The sequence below is a fragment of the Salarias fasciatus genome, chromosome 6 (assembly GCF_902148845.1).
Source record: "Salarias fasciatus chromosome 6, fSalaFa1.1, whole genome shotgun sequence".
Lineage (NCBI taxonomy): Eukaryota > Metazoa > Chordata > Actinopteri > Blenniiformes > Blenniidae > Salarias > Salarias fasciatus.
This window is the reverse complement of record NC_043750.1, coordinates 41,098,842-41,114,121: the sequence shown is the minus strand read 5'-3', so window position 1 is coordinate 41,114,121 and position 15,280 is coordinate 41,098,842.

Genomic DNA, 15,280 nt, shown 5'->3' with positions numbered 1-15,280 from the left:
TACAGTCATGAAGTCTGATTCTTCACCAGACTGGATCTAAACTCAGGCTGACACTCAGCTGTAAACACTGAGTTTGGTCTGAACATCATGAATGATGCTTGTTTTCTTCAGTAATCCAAAAAATTAGATTAATACTGAGTGGATGTCGTCTCATTTAGTCTCATGTAAACCAATTCATTACATCTCTTCTCATCTCATGGCTCACAGCGGTCCCACTGACAGATGTTATGATAGCTGCTGGGAAAAAAAAAGGATCCAAATTCATATAAACTTTTCCATCCGAACAGTTTCAGCAAAATATTTCTTTCTGGATTGTTTGAATAGTAAAAGTTATCTAGAGGAGAGGCTGACGGCACGGCTCCAGTTCACATTCAAAACAAAGACATTCGTTTTCTTACACACCCACTTTTTTATTGGCATTTCCCTTTATTTCTCACATAGTTGAGAATGCGAGAAATGTTATCAAAAAACCGGTTGGATCAGCAATTAACTAACTAACTAACTAACTAACTAACTAACTAACTAACTAACTAAAGTAAAAGATGAACCTCTGATAGGAGGAATTTGAGCGTCTGTTTCCTCGGCGAAGTCGTTTCAGAATCTTTCTCTCATTGTTTCTCTGACAGGATGGAGCGGTTTCCAACCTCCGGACAGAGCGACGGAGAGCGGCGTTCTGGAGTTTAGCGTCGCTCCTTCCCTCGCCGGGGGATATTTCTGGATCTCTGTCAGTCTCTGAGTCTTAAACTTCAGGCTGTGTGTAAAGACAGCAGTTTCAGTCTTGGTCCTCTGCTCTGCACGAGCCGCAAACACGAAGCTGCTCCACAGTCCACTTCAGTTTCTGGCTTCCCTCCGTGTGCGTGCAGCCTTCTGAGACGTGCACGACGCGTTCTGGGGCGTGCACGTCGAGCTTTGGGACGTGCACGCCGTGCTTTTGCAGCGCAGGCCTGATGGTTGTGAACATCTCCCTCCTTTGAGGTCTTCCCCGCCGTGTCTTCTTTATGATTCGGTCTCCCGGCTCAGTTAATTCCTTTCCTGTCGCAGCTTGTTGGCGGAGCAGCTTCAAATCACCCGACAAACACCGAGCACAGACAGGCCGGCGGGAGGTGACTTCCTCCCTCCTCTGCTGCTCCTCTTCCTCTGTCTTTGCTGGAGGCCCGGGTTGGAGCAGAGCTGGACAGAGTCCTGGTCTCCGGCCGCCGTCGCGCTGCGCTCCGGGGAGGAATCATGTTTCCACTACACTTTCTTTAGAGTTTAATCTGTAAAGTACCAGGCAGGGTGCTGAGAGTGAAGAGCTGCAGAGCGAAGGCTGTTGAAAATGCTCTCTGGCGTATGAAAATATCATTAAAACGATCTGCGTTTGGAGGGGAGCTCAGACCAGCGGAGTGAAGACCACACACCTCGTCTAACTGGTGTTTACACACTTCTTTATATCGTCAGGCACATTTCCTCAGGAACACAATGGCAGCTCCATCAGAGAGAGACCTCTTAATAACCTTTAATTACAGAGCCACTCCGACTGCGGCTGATGATGTTTGGGAAGCTTGTCAGACACTTTTGGTTTCTGTCGTGTTCACAGCTCTGCTGTTTACGGGAAGTGTTAGTGTGACCGCAGCGCCGTCGTCCTGCTCGCTCGTCTCACTGCCGTCCCAGCGTGAGCGGACGGTAACCAGGACATGTTCCTTAAGCCGTGTGTTTGACGGCGTCTCAGAGCGCAGAGCAGCGCTGCGACCGAGCTTCGCCTGCATCAGGTTAACCACAAGAGTCGATCCAAAACAGCTGGAGCTGAAAAAACACGAGAATGAAACTCCACAGGTCAGAGCGCCAGGAGACACGGAACCTGTCCAAATAACCATGGACAAGGACAGGGACACCTGGACAGGTGAGGACAGGTGAAGGCAGATCAGGAATGAAGACAGGTGACTATAGATGAGGACAGGTGAGGAAAGATGAGGAAATATGAGGAAAGACGAGGACAGATGAGGACAGCGCGCGCACATGTGTGTGTGTGTGTGTGTGTGTGTGTGTGATTTTGTCTTCTGTGTGAGAACATCACATTGTCTTCTCAGGTCGGAGGATTCTCCTGTCCGGTGGTGAAAGTGGGCGCAGCGCTCCGTCAGGCATCATATCTGTAGTGTTGGATCAGGCTCAGCAGCAGCAGCAGTGGATCTTCACCCGTCTGACAGCAGCAGGTCGGCGGGTCGGCAGGTCGGCGGGTCGGCAGGTCGGCAGGTCGGCGGGTCGGCAGGTCGGCAGGCCGGTGCCACGCTGTCCTGAAGCCGCCGTTCACACTGCGATCTGCACGCTGGATGAGGTGACAGTTGGAGTGTGAGTCTCAGTCTAACCTGCTGGATCTGAAACGAGTCTGCGCCGCGGCACAGCTCCGGAGGAGATCACATCCACAAAGCCTTCCTCATGTATGGATTACACCAGACAGGTAACGGGATTAAGTTTAAGGAATCAAATGAAATAATGAGCTGATTCCAGGTGAGCAATTTCCAGAGTCATCTCCAGGAATAACTTCAGCTCCTCTCCTGGCAGCAACACCCGCAAGCTAATTACTGTTGTGAAGCGATTGGCGTGTTTCACTTCCTGAGTTTCTGTTGCAAAGCTGCTCTCTCTCTCTCTCTCTCTCTCTCCCTCTCTCTCTCTCTCTCTCTCTCTCTCTCTCTCTCTCTCTCTCTCTCTCTCTCTCTCTCTCTCTCTCTCTCAACATGTTGAAGCGTCTGGAGCAGAGCTGGACCTTCATTCATCTCTCTGAGACTCTTAAAGGGTTAAAGAGTGCCTTCTGCTGAACTCCTGGAACATTCTCCACTGTCCTACACACCCTGAACTCATCATCTCGGCTTGTTAGCATCTATTGTATTTTGAATTACAGTAATTAGTCAGGAACTAGTTTCTGTCGCTCCTGCTGTCTTAAAGGTCAAAGTAGTTTATGTGTTGCAGACAGACACTCACTAAGACAGACGGAGACAAACACACAATCAGAAGACAGACGGAGACAGACAGACAATCAGAAGACAGACAGACAGACAGGTGTGTCCCTGGTGGGACGTGTCCCTGGTTCTGATTCTGCCGTCCCAGGCCCGTGGCCTCCACAGTCCCACGGGAATCGCGCCGGTGTCCCTGACAAATCCCCGTGCCAACACGCCAGCCCGCCGAGCCGGGCCGGGTAAAGCCTCACTTCCCCTCCGCGGCAACCCCAGCCTGAGCAAAGCAAACAGTAAGCAGCAGCAGCCGACTTCCTGATCCCGGTTAATTATTCACAATCCCGGAGGAGAGCCGGCCCACAGCCGTCTTCTGACTCGCTTTTTTTGTTTTTTCTCATGGAGGCCCTCACTCACCACAAACCCCCCCGCCTCCCCCCGCCTCCCCTTTCAACTTCAAACCCAGTCATTTCTGCAAGCTGAGCTTTGATTGTAGCAAACACCTGTACTTTTCGAGGAGAGACTTCCTCGCGAGCCCCCGCCTCCCATCTTTGATTGTTAAACAGCAGTGGCGCCGTCATTACCGTCTGAGCGACTGATGCCGCCCGGCCTCCCCGCCCAGCCTCCGCCTCTGCCTTTCAACCGGAACTTTAATTGCGCCGAGAAAATTTGGATCACTTTATTTTATCTAATTTCCAAACCTCCCTCCTCCCCTCTCGGTTCGTCTGTGTGTGAAGTTGTAAAACTTCAAATTGCCGCTGCAGCCTTCGTCAGATGAAGGAGAGATGATCACAGATTCTCAAAACTGACTACAAGAAACAAAAGGGAGCCTGTTTTATGTACATATATATATATATATATATATATATATATATATATATATATATATATATATATATATATATATACATAAGAATTTTTGGAAGCAGATGGACATAGACAGTAGACAGTCATCATTTCTTCAAGCTCACTTGGTAATCCTTCAGGAAGTCAAACAGACACACAGACAGACAGACAACACACACACACACACACACACACACACACACACACACACACACACACACACACACACACACACCTTTCCAGCAGTAATACCATGCTTTATTAGACGGCCTGTGCTGCCATCCTGTCTCCCCCTCAGATTAATGTCCTCTGGGCTCCTCACAGCTGTTTCCGTCCCTAACACCCCTCATCTTCCTCCGGCCGGCCCTCCGCTTTACATGGCCACAACGCCTGCCTGGCTCTGGTGTGTGTGTGTGTGTGTGTGTGTGTGTGTGTGTCCAGAACCTCCACACCCTTCAGCAGTATTGAACCAGTTGAAAAACACTCTTTGGCTGTTTCGCTCCTGAGTTCTTTCACCGCCTTCTCTCCTCGTCCTTCCTGTGAAATGACTGAAAGTCTCGGTCCGGGACAGCTGGGAGCTGCTGAGTTACTTTACCAACTACTGCAAACAAAAGAGTAAGCTGTTAGAAGCAGTATTTCGTAGTGTTGCAACTTGTAACTACTGCATTTTAAAGCAGTGCTTCATTTAGTCCATCTCAAACAGAACTCCATCAGCTTTAAAACTTTACTTACTGAGGTTATTGGTTTTAACCAAATGTTCAGGAGCTTCATGGTTGTGAACGTTGTTCATTTTCACTGCATGCGAGAATCAGAAAGGTGTATCTTGAAGTCACTGCAGGGTTTGATTGACATTCAATGAACCGTCAGACTCTCTGGGAGTTCAGAGTGAAGCTGCTGCTGGTGAAAAAGGTTTGAGCTCCTGTCACACTGGACTTGTAGATGTGTAGTGGTTTCTGTGTCCGTAGATTCGAGGTCACACACACGTGTATATCACACATTAAACAGAGTTTTGCCAATAAATTTGTTGTCAAATATTTTATGCTCCTGAATCAAACACTGTGACGTTGTGAACAAAATCTTAAAATGTACAAATCTGAACGTGAACTTGTGCAGTAAATAAAAAAAGGACAGATACAAATCAGTAGCTTGAACTGCTGGAACCTTCCCCATGAGTTTCCCTCTACTACAAATCACACCTCTGCTGAGAAATGAGGCGAAAAACTTCAGGCTGTGGAGGAAAAAGGCGGAGCTGGTCTGAGACTGAGCCTGACTCTTCAGCCAATCAGAGGAGAGGAGCGTTAGTCTCTCAGCCAATCAGAGGAGAGAAGCTTTAGTCCCTCAGCCAATCAGAGGAGCTCCTCGCTCTGCTTTACACCAATGACATGTCAAACTCACAGACCACTGCCATGCACGCACAGGCAGAACCTGCAAACCCCACTCAGGCCTCGGACTCGAACCAGTGACCCTCCTGCTGTGAGGTGAGAGTGCTAACCACTGCAATGAAATATTTGCCAAATTTCAAGCCATCTAAAGTCAATATTCAAGGCTGAATCGGTCCCATGAATCACTGCAGTCTGCAGGTGTTTGTTGTTGTAGCGGTTTCACTCACAGGTGTATTTCCACGGCTTGTTTATTCACGCCGTGTGTGTGTGTGTGTGTGTGTGTGTGTGTGTGTGTGTGTGTGTGTGTGTGTGTGTGTGTGTGTCCTGGGCGTGCCCCCCGTGGCCCGGTGGGTGTTTCCTTCAGGCAGGAAGTGCCGCCTGTCAGCACGCAGCAGGAGATGAAAGGCCGCAGAGCCGGCGGACGTCGGGCTAACAGGCTGTCTCCGGCGGCGCCGGTGCCGTCAGCGCTGCTGCTGAGCCGTGAGGGCCACTCACCGCCGCACGCCTTCAGAAACACAACTCAACACCTCCAGCAGAAGGTCCAGGTGTGAAGCGGGAGCCGCAGCGGCTCGGGCGCCACGCCTTTCTTTCCGGCTCATGCCAGCTGTGATCAAACCGGCTCCAATAAACCTCCAATGAAGGCGAAGAGCCGTGGAGTCAGTGAGTCAGTGAGTCAGGTTTAAGAATGGGATCCGGCGGCATGCAGCTCGATGAGCAATCAAGTCTGCGCCGAGACGGAGGATGATCTGTGAAGAATGGCGTGTGTGCAGTCGGGCAGGGTGACGTTAAGCAATCACATATCTTCGACTATTTTAAGGTGAGGGAAAGCTAACCTGGCGTGATCTCCTCACCGCGTTATGGAGAACAAAGAGCTGCATTACCAGTTCCAACTGCCGCTTGTTATGAAGCTGATTCTGTCTTTGTCCCGAAGCTGCAGTGAAAAAAACCCTGACCTGAAGAGCAGAAGGTGAAACCTGCTCCTCAACAAGGTTCAACTTCTTTTTTATTTTCAGCCTCATTTTCCCTCTTCGAGGATTTTTATGACAATAGATCTTCAGGTACTTTATATCTGGGCTTTGTTTCTGGTAGTTTTTAGTTCTTCTCGTCTACATGTGAAGATGAACGCTGTTCCTGTGTTTGGCAGGGCTGGCCCAGCGGCTGGAGAATCACTGGGTTGAATCTCAAGGTTAAAGGTCACGGCTGTGGTTCTAATTCTGCCCTAAAATGACCACGTGAACGCCTGAAAACTTTATTCAGAATTAAGCTTGAATCCGAACAGACCGGCGGGTTTGTTCTCCTTTGGAAGCGGACTTATATGCTAACTGGGCGACTTCATTCTGGTCGTTCTGCGCCGTCGTGATGACGCCATTTTCCAAGATGGCGGCTCGCAGTCTGCGTTTTGAATCGTACAGAGACGATTTTTTAATGGCAGTTTTAAAAAAATTGGATGTAATGAAACGTGCGGATTGACGGGCGCTAAACAACACGGACATTTTCAAAACTGTAGCTTCAAAGTTAATCCAGGAAGAAAGACGAGAAACATGCTGTTACTCACTGGATACCACGGCCGGCCCGTCCAGTCAGAACGTTTTACAGACCCCAGCGTGAGAGAGGATTTAATGATTCGTTTTTCCCATTTACTGTAAATGCCAAGCTCATGATTATAATTCTGAATTAATTAATTCAGAATAAACCAACTCCGAATTAAAGACAACATGTAACCACGCTGTGAGGACGATTCTGACTCACTGTGAAAGAATTCAAACAGCTCAATAAACCTTAATAAACTCCTCCTATTTCAAAAATGAACGACTATGAACAAAAAAAAAAAAACCCAAAAAAAACAGTTCATGGACTTCAGTGTTTTATATAAGTTCAGTCCGGTCATGTTGGTTTTTTTAGAAAGCAGTTTGTGACTCCAAACTGTGAGCAGGATCCTGATCTGTGCCATGGCTGATGATTAAGTTCCCGTAGCCACACTGACTCACCGAGCATTACGATAACAACAGTTAGAATGCATCAGCAGCCACATCATTAAGAACACCTGCTCAAATACTCGGCAACACCGAAAGACAATCAGGAAATCAGCAGTCAGCAGCTCCCTGTGCTTCTCAAGGACGCACGGTGAAGGCGAGCTGAGGAGACAACGGTCTGAGTGTCTGGTGGATTCTCACCTCAGCCGTCTCCAGAGTTCCCAGAGAACAGGGAAGATCTGCGGTGAGCAGCAGCTCAGAGGTCAGGGGTCAAAGGACAGACTGGTGAGATGACAGAAAGTAAACAGGAAGCCAAAGAGCCTTTGGTTTTAACCTGCAGAGCAGGAGAACATGTGGGAGCTGAAGAAGACCCAAGGAACCTGAGGCTACTGGTCACTCAGGACCGGAGGAGGTCTGAGGAGTCTGAACCAGAAGTGGACCAGAGGAGGTCTGAGGAGTCTGAACCAGAAGTGGACCGGAGGAGGTCTGAGGAGTCTGAACCAGAAGTGGACCAGAGGAGGTCTGAGGAGTCTGAACCAGAAGTGGACCGGAGGAGCTGCTGCTGGGATGGTCTGGAAGAGATTTTCCTCTTCTTAGTATCAAGTGATCAGGCTGAAACTCCACATTCTACCTGAGGATGTCCACATTGGAGCATGTGGTGATGGACTCATCAGGCCTCCATCGTCACCAGATCCTACATGGAGAGAAAGAGGAGATTCATGTCTTGGATGTGGAGCTGAGAACTTTCTGAGAATCTGTTTGGATCTGTGCCACCAGTTCTGATGGTCCAAAGGGTTCGAACCTGGTTCCAGCAGGTTAGACCTCGTTGTTTGACAGGAGTGTGCATGTGCAAACATGTACACATGGCATCTCATCTCACAACAAAGCTCAGTGCGTCTCTAAAAGCGTGGAGTGTTTGAAGAAAGCTCCTCGTTCTGACACTGAGTACGTTTCAGGCGTGAGGAGATGGAAGCACTGCTGACTCCGCAGGATGCATCCTGCCCCTGTCCAGCATGAAGGCCATCTCACAGGAGACTGCAGCAGGGACGGACCCATCCAGTCACATCCATCAATTCAAAAACAACCAGCAAAAATGAAATGCGTCCATAATTTGAACATTCCCTGCAGTGATTACTGACATTAAGTCCAGACTCAGAGTTCAAACTTAGACTGTGATCCCTGGAGCAGCATGTGAGAGCTGTGTACAAAGGCCAAACCAAACGGCTCCTGAAACACGACTCCCGGTGCAAACAGGTGGCGAAGAGGCGGCGGCGAAGGCTGCGAGTGGGAGTAGAGAGGGCTTAAACAGCAGCGGCTGCAGGTTCCTGAATCCAGACAAGAGCATGAAATAACAGGCCTAGAAAGCTCCTGTAGCAACAAACCACACACAGAAACTACTAGAAAAATAAACAGCATGTGGGAAAGTCACAGAAAATTACAAGTTTAGGAATTTGCTCATCTCAGTCCCGTTAAAGTCCACGAATAAATAAGAAACTGTTTTCATCATGGGAATGAACCCCGCTCACGTCTACACATATGAACGATCGATACTGCTGAGCAGAGAGCGTCAAGCAGGAAATCCTGGGGAGAACTCCTCACACTGATCGTGACACGGCACCGTCAGCTGTTCTTTTGCCTTCTGTTTGTTGTTCTTTTAATGGATTAATGATTGACTGAAAATGAGAAGCAGCTGAACCCTTGGCAGAGATGCCTCAGTAACTGTGGTGAGAGACGATTCCTCAGCTGGCTTCTACCTCTGCTGAAGCTGGGTGCCGTGGCACCGCACCGTGGCACGTGCCACCTCACTGTGGCACCTCGCCATGCACCTCATCATAGCACCTCACCGTGGCATCTTGCAGTGCCACCTCACTGTGGCACCTCGCCGTGGCACCTCGTCGTGGCATCTCGCAGTGGCACCTCGCAGTGGCACCTCACTGTGGCACCTCGCCGTGGCACCTCATCATAGCACCTCGCCGTGGCACCTCATCATAGCACCTCGCCGTGGCACCTCACAGTGGCACCTCACAGTGGCACCTCGCTGTGGCACCTCGCCGTGGCACCTCATCATAGCACCTCGCAGTGGCACCTCACAGTGGCACCTCACAGAGGCACCTCACTGTGGCACCTCGTCGTGGCATCTCGCAGTGGCACCTCGCAGTGGCACCTCACTGTGGCACCTCGCCGTGGCACCTCATCATAGCACCTCGCAGTGGCACCTCACAGTGGCACCTCACAGAGGCACCTCACTGTGGCACCTCGTCGTGGCATCTCGCAGTGGCACCTCGCAGTGGCACCTCACTGTGGCACCTCGCCGTGGCACCTCATCATAGCACCTCGCAGTGGCACCTCACAGTGGCACCTCACAGTGGCACCTCACTGTGGCACCTCGCAGTGGCACCTCGCCGTGGCACTGTGCCATGGCACCTCGCCATTGCACCTCATCATAGCACCTTGCAGTGGCACCTCACAGTTGCACCTCGCCGTGGCACTGTGCCATGGCACCTCACCATGGCACCTCATCATAGCACCTCACAGTTACACTTCGCAGTGGCACCTCGCAGTGGCACCTCGCTGTGGCTCTCACCGTGGCTCCTCGCTGTGGCACCGCACTGTGGTACCATGCCATGGCACCTCGCCGTGGCACCTCGCCGTGGCACCTCGCTGTGGCACCTTAACATGCCACCGCATCGTGGCACGTGGCGCCTCACCGTGGCACATCCTTCTGACTCTTGGTTTTTAAAGCAATAGGTATCAGAAAAGTGAGAAGACTCTCTTGTGGCGGCCAAGGGTTCACAGCGGCGTGGCTCTTTGACCTTTTGATGTGGGCTTGCTGTAACACTCCAGGAGTTTTGAAGATTTAAATCCAACAGCTTGGCCCAACATCACATTTCCATCCGTTCACTCCGAGGGTAACACAGTCAAATGAAGACAGACAGTCCAACACACAGAAAACCTGCTGTTTGTGCTTGATGTCCCTGATGGCGTTATTCCTAATTAATCATGCTGTATCTTCTTCAAGTCTGACAACCTGAGCGCAGAGCCTTCGATCGCATTTCAGCATGACAACATCTCGTTTCATCCGATGATTTCCAAGTCTGTTGTCGTATTGCTAAACGACTCTTTTGCAGCCTCCCTGCTTTTAGCAGCGAACATGGAAGCCAGCAGGTCTCCTCATGTCCTGGAGGAGTGCCGTGTTGGAGCAGGCTTCCTGTTTTCGGCTTTCTCTTGCGTCCAGAGGAGCTGGAGGTGATTAGGAGCAGATCTTCGGCAGGTGGAAGGTGCTGAGCCAGTTTCCAGAGACGGAGACAGGGAGTGTCAGCAGCGGTGGTGGGAGTCAGCCTCTCCATAAACTACTGACACACAGGATCTGGCCCAACTTTAATTACACTGATTAGACAGCTTGTGATCCAGAGCGCAGGCTGAGCAGCGCTGTGGACCGGCTCCTGTCACACTGCAAAACACACCAAGAAATAACGCTGCAGAACACGCCGTCACACTCTCATTCAGGAAATCACTTTAATTCATCAACACATTACTTTCAGCTTTCAGTTGTATTTATTTAACATCTTCAGTGTAGTTTTTGGAAGTGGAAACTTAATTCTCCGTTCAGAAGAAACACTTCAAGGGAAATAAAACATTCTTAAAAAACATCACATGCTGAATCTGTTGGCGAAGCTTCATGTGATGAATTCAGCACAGACTAATGTTGGGATAACCAAACTGCTGATTCCAGCACAATGCTGAGCCCATGAATAGTCAGAGGTCAGAGGTCATCCACTCACAGAAGCAGTCATTAAAAATAATCCCAAAAACAAAAACAATTTCAACAAGCCATCATGAATAAGAAGACACAGAATAAGACAAGTAAACTGATCAAACAACACACAGCACCTTCAAAGCAGATTATTAGAGTTCAGTGTCTTCCAGGGTGAATCTGTTCACAGTCATCCTGGTTAAATACAGAGAAAATTCATTAAAAAATCCTCCTCTATCTTTATAAGCCTTGTTTCTTTTTTAGAACACGCAGACAGATTTAAACTCAGGACAGAAGATCACAAACGTTCCCAGTGAAATAAATAATTAGAGGTAATGTGTGAGAGTAAAAATGCTACATGTAATCTTGATCAATGCCAGGTTAACATGATAAATAACAGATGATGCTTTAAGACTCAGTCAGCGAACAATGTGATTGTCAACAATTCACCATTTCTAGCATTTGGTTTATTTTCTTTTTTATTTCATCTCAATCTCTCCATTAGCCTCAACTGTGTGAAACTGTTCTAAAATTATTGAAAACATTCTAAGTTTTCAAATGGAGGCACTTCTCCAGAGTTTCATCTGTCGTTTTTTTCATTTTCAGGTTTCCTTCAGACGTAAAGCTTCTATATTTGTTATTCCTATATAATGTGAAGAGACAGTGTTTGTCCTCCACTCAAAGTTCATTCATTCACTTCATCACATGTTATTCCAGTGTGGACCACAAGGTGGTGCGTTGAGTTACTTGAGCTTGTTTCAAAATACATTTTTTTTTAAAAAAGGAAACGGCAGGAAATTATTTTCTTGATATATTTTGTTCAGTGTGTGAGAGTGAATGAATGAATGGATAAAAATAATCCAGATTGTATGAAAGTTCTCAGGGATCTTCAAAAACAGTCAACATGTCAGAAAAGAGAGAGAAAGAGGGTGATCCTTCGATGTCGGCTCTTCCTGTCATTGTGAAGCAGAATTCACCAAGCGTTGGATTGTTCACCCACTAATAGGGAACATGATCTGGGCTTAGACCGTCGTGAGACAGGTTAGTTTTACCCTGCTGATGATGTGTTGTTGTAATAGTAATCTCATGTGTGAGAGAATGGAAAGAAAACTAAAAATCGCAGAGGAGGTTCATGTTTTTGATCTTTCAGGTGGGATTTCATTAATCTGTGGAAATGGTTGTCAGTCACTATCACTGAGTAACAGTTAATCCTACTGGAACGATCTCCATCGACCACTGAGTCCACAATAATAATGACAAAAAGAACAAAAAACGAAACAACATTTCCAGATCTAATGAAAGTAGCAAAAGTCATTCCCATTCATAAAAGTGGGGAAAAAGACCAGTTTGCAAATTACAGACCTATATCAATCCTGCCTCAATTTTCTAAAATATTAGAAAAACTATATACATACAGATTAGACGAATTTATTGATGCACATAATATACTAAATGATAGTCAACACGGGTTTCGAAAAAATAGGTCACCGGTACTTGCCCTAATGGAACTTATAAAGGAAATCACTGACAGTATTGACAAGAAACACATTCCTGTTGGAATCTTTATAGACCTGAAGAAAGCGTTCGACACTGTGGATCATGACATACTTCTGAGTAAGATACAAAAATATGGGATTAGAGGTATCGCTTTTAATTGGATAAAATCCTATTTGTCAAATAGAAAACAGTATGTCCAGATGGGACAGCACAGGTCAATGTGTGAAAACATAGTATGTGGCGTTCCACAGGGATCTGTGCTGGGACCAAAATTGTTTCTATTGTACATTAATGATCTGTATTCTGTTTCTGAAAAACTAAAACTTGTTCTATTTGCTGATGATACAACAATATTGTGCTCAGGGGAGAACCTGAAAACATTGATGGAAGAGATCACAATTGAAATGGGTAAGCTGAAAAACTGGTTTGCCTCAAACAAACTGTCCTTAAATATATTAAAGACAAAAATTATGTTCTTTGGAAATCGTAACATAAATCCACAAATCCAAATTCAAATTGACAATGTTTCCATTGAGAGAGTCTATGAGTACACATTTCTCGGTGTAACCCTTGACCATAAAATCTGTTGGAAACAACACATCTCAAAAATCAAGACTAAAGTGGCAAAAATCGTGGCCCTGATGAATAAATCCAAGTATATCCTTGACAAGAAATCCCTGTTCACCATATATTGTGCTCTCATCCTACCCCACTTAACATATTGTGCTGAAGTTTGGGGAAATACATATAAAAGCAACACAGATGTCTTGTATAAACTGCAAAAAAGAGCAATAAGGATCCTTCATTTAGCTGGTTATCGTGATCATACAAATGCATTGTTTCTCCAGTCAAAAATCTTGAAATTCAGGGACCTAATAGAGTTTAAGACTAACTTATTCATCTTTAAAGTTAAAGTAAATATATTCCCAGAACATATCCAGAAAATGTTCTGTACAAGAGAAGGGACGTATAACTTGAGAGGACAGATGGACTTAAAAAAACCTTACTTTAGAACAACTCAAAAAAGCATGTGTATAACCAGGTGTGGTGTGGACCGATGGAATAATTTAGAAAATGATATTAAAACCTGTAAGGAACTGGGGCAATTTAAAAAGACATATAAAAATTATTTTATGCGGAAATATGCAGAAGAATTAAATGGCTAACACCTGAGAAAGACTTACTTAATGAGTACACTGCTGTGCAAATTGTTTGCAGTTTTTTTTTTTTTTTTTGTTGCTATCCTTAAATTGAATGAGCACGCTATTTGTGCAAATTGTTTTGTTTTCTTCTACTTTGGATTGTTGATTGTGCAGGACGGGGGGTGGGACTGTTATAAGTTCTTTGAACTTCCACCTGCTCCCTTTGAGTACCACCATTGTATTTTTGTTTGTTGATGTGATTTTGATTTGTTTTTATTTTATCATGTTACTCAAATAAATTAAAAAAAAAAAAAAAAAAAAAAAAAGATGATTTCAGCACTTTACACTGAACTGACTGGATTTAATAGAAACTACAGTTCTCAAACCTCTGCTTGACAAAGAGACCAAGAGAAAACAGACTGTGCTCCAGTGTGCATCATTAATAAATATTAATATAACCTCTAATAATATATTCAAGAGACAACAAACTAACTTCTGGCTCCAGATGAGGAGCCAGACTTTAGGATTAACTAGTAGGGTTGTGAAGACTCACTGGATTATCAGGATTTATATTCAGGATAAATAATTCCACAAAAGGTTTAATGTTTGACTTCCAACAACTTCCGATTTTTATACTAAAAAGGCAGGAAATCAAACCTTCTGCCTAAATGAATCTAACTTTAGCGCCAGTTGTGAGTAAACTGGTGTAATTTATCTCTGACTGTGTGTGCAGCTGAGCTCACAGGAGAGAATAAATCTTTATTTATATGCAGGGAAATAATGCTAAACTCTGACTTCACAGTGGCCCTGTTGGTGGTAACAGTGGATTTTGGGAACTTGCAGGATTCCCATGAAGCTGTGTAATTATAAGCAGGGTGCAATTTCCAGGTGGGAAGCCGTCCCAGCCCCCCTCTGCTGGACGGAGCCCCTCTTCTGCCGGATTACTTCATATCTTTGGAGAAAATAGACATCTGGCCGAGCTGCTGATTAGAGCTCCTTCACCTGCAGAGTGACTCACCCTCAGCACGGCAAACGTTCACATCACCAGCAGCTTTTTTTCTGGAGCCATGTTGGTGTTTTACAGCAATACAAAGGCATTTAGGAGGTTTCCCCACAGAAAGTGAGAATCAGATTAAGATTTCCTCACATGCAGGCCTGCTTCTGTTCTTCCTGGTACATTTATGGACTTTTATCAAAGTTCATTTCATCTTTGTAATTAGGATTTGTTCAATTTTAAATGACAAATTTGTTTTCAAAATGTTATTTTTGGTAATTCAAAAACTATGTTTTTAAATGAGTATTCCATGTTAAAACAATGGGAAAAGGCTCAGTCAGGTTCCCTGATGCATCTTCAGCTGTTTATACTGATGAGAACAGACCCGTCCTCCACAAGTCAGGAGTCCCTGGGAAATGAATCATGGTTATTCATTCTGATGAGCGAGGATGAATGGATGAGTGTGAAGCGATTACACTGTGGAGGACTGTAGGGACTGGTTGCCGTGGAGTACTGTAGGGACTGGTTGCTGTGGACTGGTTGCTGTGGAGGACTGTAGGGACTGGTTGCCGTGGAGGACTGTAGGGACTGGTTGCTGTGGACTGGTTGCTGTGGAGGACTGTAGGGACTGGTTGCCGTGGCGGACTGTAGGGACTGGTTGCTGTGGACTGGTTGCCGTGGAGGACTGTAGGGACTGGTTGCCGTGGAGTACTGTAGGGACTGGTTGCTGTGGCGGACTGTAGGGACTGGTTGCTGTGGACTGGTTGC